At 38.3% G+C, this 5,142-nt stretch overlaps 1 pseudogene; it reads right to left on the minus strand.

Annotated features, from left to right (window-relative positions):
* Positions 1-219: 219 nt before the first annotated feature.
* Positions 220-1,214, minus strand: LOC115688164 (uncharacterized; annotated as a pseudogene).
* Between the last annotated feature and the right edge of the window lie 3,928 nt (positions 1,215-5,142).

The raw sequence follows: 5,142 nt of genomic DNA on the forward strand, positions 1-5,142 counted from the left end.
ATTATATGATCGAAAATAAATTCACGATCGAATTTTCTTTAGTCGCACGAATTTAAATCCCTAATTAGCCTTTCCTTAATGGTTAGTATCCCAGGAATGATCAGTTCCAGGCGAGAACTAACTACGAGTACGTTCATAAAACCAAGCATTTCATAAATCCCAAATGAACAATTTTCAGGATGTCACATAAATCAACTGTGACTCATCGCTCCAAAAACATTACTCGTTCTCTTCTACCATCTCTTGGAGAAGTAGTTCCACAAATGCTTTCCTATCGTCTCCTTGAAATCCAAAAAAAAGATGAATATTCTCAGGATCCTTCACAATTTTTCTGCATAATTTTATTCTATCCATGATACCTAGAGACATTTGAAGAAGCTCCTCATTAACTTTTCTCTTGTCATTATCCAAATCTTTAGCATGTCCAATACGGCTAGCAATCATCTCCATCCTCTCGTTAGCTTTTTCCAAGAAAGAGCCAAAAGTGCCTGCAATCTCAACTAACCCAGCAGCCCATTTATCACTTGCTTTAGCCCTCTTTCTTTTTGAAGAATCATAAACATTTTGTGTTTGAGAAGATGATAATGGCGGTAAGTTTGGACTTGCACCATTAGTTGCCACATCATCATGATTCTCACCTTCTTAATGATCTACAGCTGCATGAGCTTCTGAAGGGTCTTCACTGAGATTTCCCTTGGCACGGTCTTTTCCAAATACAGTTGCCAGTCGATCATATTGAGGAAAGGACTTCCCTCTCAAAGAAGCAGCTCCTAGATAGGTCTACAAAGAAAATGTATTTTTTTTGTTAAAAAGAAACATGTAGTAAAGAAGAAAAAATCACAAGAAGTGACACAAACCTTGCAATATTTTTGCCAACTATCCTCTGAATGAATATCAACACAATGCTTTTCATGATCTCACCCAAAGCCACTTTGATCCTTCAAGTCATATATCTGATTGTATAACTTTTTCAAGTTTTTCATCTTCGACTCTATGTGAGGATTACCCTTGATGCCAGAACCATGGAACTTTTCTTCAAACCACTTCTCTAACATAATCATGTAACCACTCTTGAAGCCGTTATCGGCTTTCATTCCTCGCACAACTAGTTCTTCAAGACCATCTAGAAGTGCATTTTCTTTATCTATTGTCCATACACGTCGGTCTCTCTTTGTTCCCCTTCCTTGAGTTTGATTGAAATTGCTACCTTCCATTCCTAAACATCTCATTTAAATTTTAGAAAATTTAATGATAGAGGATAACGCGGTAGAGAAAAATTTAATGATAGAGACAACATAGAACTAAAAATTTAAAATGATAAAGCCATAATTCAAACATTGCGTAAGAAATATGTCACAATAATGACAAACCAACAACATATTACACATGTCTACATAAATGAAAAAAAAACTTCTCACAACTCAAGTCTTGCAACAATGGGGAACAAATGATTTTTAAAAATAATGTCAAATCATACAACTCCTCCATGTCCTCGACTTGCATTCCACTCATTAAACATCTCTACCGCCAAATTTTGTCTCCATGTTGTCCAATGATCCGACGGCTCAACAACATCAATTGTTTCCACATCTTCAATGGTGTTAGCAACTTCATCTAAGTGTGCCTCAATTGGATCAATAGCCATTTCTCTTCTTATCAAGTTGTGTATAAGGCAACAAGCTATGATTATTCTACCTTGCGTTCTAATTGGATAAAAAGATGGACTCCTAAGAATAGCCCATCGTAACTTAAGTAGACTGAAGCATCTTTCTATGACATTTCTAGCTTGAGAATGCTTCATGTTGAAGTACTCCTCAGGGAAATTTGGTGTACAACCTTCTGTCCACTCGGATAGGTGGTATCGAGTACCTCTATAAGGAGCAAGAAAGTCCTCGCCATTTGTGTGTCCGGCATCTACAAGACAATCACTACCTAATAACAAAAGATAACATTTTTAATTGTTTTAGAATCATCCAAACCTACATGACAAAGAATGCAACATATTGATAAAATGCTTATCTTACCAACGGGAATCTTCAGACCATTGGGTTTAACTAAAGCATCTCGAAGCACTCTAGAATCCGCCGCTGAGCGTTCCCATCCAGGTAAAACATAAACGAATCTCATATCACGTGAGCAAACTCCTAACACATTGGTTGATATCTCACCCTTTCTATTTCGGTACCTTGGTTTATCAACCTCCGGAACACGTACCCTAATGTATGTGCCATCTAATGCTCCTAAGCAACCCTAGAAACATGAAATCAATGAAATAACCTTATCTTTAAAGTAATAAATTAATCCATGCAATAACATAGCAAACATACCTTAAACCATTTCCATCTCTCGTCCGTACATTCCTCTGGAACTGATTCAGGTGAGACAAGAAGCACACTATGCATTCTTATCACCGCACTCAAAACTAAGTTAAAATACCTACTTATTGTCTCCCCGGACCTCATAAATCTGAACTTGATGACACGGTTTTTCACATGATGGGCAAGTATATGTAGAAACATTGCCACTTGTTCTTCTATAGTTACAAGTCCATCTTCTTTTAACCCACCAATTGTACATGCCAACTCACATAGTAGAGTAAATGTACGTCTGTCCATCCTAAGTTGTTCCACACAATTCAAGTCACTGCTATTTATAAGGCGGTCAAGGTGATCTAAACGAGCTTGGCTTCTAACAAATGTTCGATCCTTCAATATATGCTTACGGTAGTGCCTTTCAGCAGCAGTGGACACCACAATCATAGACATCATACACAAAAGCAACATCTGTAGGTTCATCTCCTCCAATATCAGAATGCTAAAAATTTCCTCTCTATCATCGTGATCCATTTCTAATGAGGAAAAAAAAACTAACATTAGGCAAGTGCAAATTGACAAGTTAGATAATAGAAAAATCATCCAAAACAATATATTTTTCACATCAATATATTTTCACAGAATCTTAGAATTTGCATCCTTCATTATTGTCCACTGATTACCCATTTTGTAAATTTAAAGATGTTAAACAATGACAAAAGTATAAAGACTTAAATAACCATGTACTTATACGGACTGACAATTTTGGTTAAACTCATTTCTTCATTCCTCTCAACTTATTAACTCACTCTTCCTACAATCTCTCTCTTCCACAACCTTCTCTCTCCTACACACACATTCAAAGTGTTGATGAAAATGATACGGTGGGCAGAAAATAAGCAGTCCAATAAAAAGCATTTGTTACAACATAAACAATTGTTACGAATACATGACCAGGAAAGAAAAAAATTTATCTAGCAAGATTCTTGTCAAGGAGCCTAACTACTGAGATCACCACAACGTTGCAGTAGAGGAGACACGCCATAGACGACTTAAAACAAATCCAAGTCATTGACTAGCATATAACACAGAAACGAAAAAATAAACCCAAGTAGATAGTTACAAGTCCATACTCAGAGTATCCATGACATGATTCCTGTTCAAGATCAAGTTCAAAGTATCACAAGAACATTCAGTGATCTGGGATCGATATGTTCTACAAAACCAAAACTGTAACAGCTGATTTAAGCCGAATACTTTTGAACCCAGTGGTTCTGTAACCAGCAAACCAGGTTCAACAAACATGTCCACCTAAAAACATGCATACTTGGCCACTAGAAATTCACACCTGATGTTTCTATTCAAAGACTTAATTTTGATTAGTTCACAGTACTCAAAATTCTGCTACAACCAAAATAAAAGAAGCGTATTCACTAAAATTTTGATTTCTATTCAAAGACTTAATTTTGATTAGTTCACAGTAATAAAAATTCTACTACAACCAAAATAAAAGAAGTGCCTTCGCTAAAATATTGATTTCTATTCGAAGACTTCATATAAGTTAAGTTTGTATCAAAAGAAATCTGCCCTCAAATCGTTCTTAACGCCTGCAACAACGCTTATTCAATCCCGATACCTAGCCATCGTGCATGAGTCTTAGTGAGAGAGAGAGAGAGAGAGAGAGAGAGAGAGAGAGAGAGAGAGAGAGAGAGAGCATGATTATTTACCTTTGTGAATCGGAAAAATATGATGCTTCAACTCTTTCGCTGATTCCATAAAGCTTCGATGTGAACCAGGCTTCGACTTCACTGCTTTAGTTACAGAGGAGTCGCGTCGGTGAACGAATGATAAGAAAAAGGAGAGCGTACGGTTTCTGGAAAAAAAATTTTATATTACGGATAAGAGAAATCTTATCCGACTCTATCCCACCCCCCCTCGGATTTTTTTATCCGGTCTATATCCCCCTTATATCCGACCTTATCCAGTCCTAGATAGCTACCAAACATAGGATAGGATAAAATATATCCTATCTTGAATTTTATCCGGACGACCAAACGCAGCCTTATTGTATTTTGATGATTCCAAAACTATCTTGTTGATACCTAAAATTTGGCAACCGCATTTAGTTAGTTACTGCATAAGAAAATTAGGAGTCGACCCCGACCCTAAACAAAAATATTATTAATTATCATTTGCATATTAAGATCACTTTAATAGTAATAAGCCAACATAAATGACATTTAGGGGCTGTTTGGTAACCGGCCAAATAATACCCATTTCTATTCTTTTGTTCTGGGGAACAAAAAAAGAACACAAATCCGTTTGGTAAATTTTTTGTTCTTGGGCACAAATTTATTCCTAGAATCAGTTTTGGAACAGAATCAAGAATCAAGAATCAATTGTTGATTCTTAATTCTAGGAACAAGAATTAGAAATGGAAAAGAAACTTCTTCTTCTTCTTCTTTGTGGCTGGTCTTCTTCATTTTTCCTGGCCTCTAGCTAGTCGCCGGAGACCAGCCACAGGCCAGGGCCGGCGAGGGCAAGGGTCCAGCCCTCGCTAGATTTGGCGAGGGCGACCCCTGCCCAAGCCGCGAGTCGCCCTCGCCGGATCTGGCGAGGACAGTGGTAAGGGTCCAGCCCTCGCCCATGCTATAGCCGCCCTCGACAAATCTGGTGAGGGCGGCGGCGAGGGCGGCCCTCCCCGCGCAAGGGTGGTCCTTGCCTATGGTCAGCGAGGGCTGCGATGCTCTCACCGGCGTTGGCCTGTGGTCGATCGCTAGTGCAGGCGACCTGGCCATGGGCCAAGGAAGGAGAAGAAGAAAAAAAGAAA

This window comes from Syzygium oleosum, unplaced genomic scaffold (assembly GCF_021117445.2).
Source record: "Syzygium oleosum isolate NSW1041296 unplaced genomic scaffold, Sole_v2.1 Sole_v2.07, whole genome shotgun sequence".
Lineage (NCBI taxonomy): Eukaryota > Viridiplantae > Streptophyta > Magnoliopsida > Myrtales > Myrtaceae > Syzygium > Syzygium oleosum.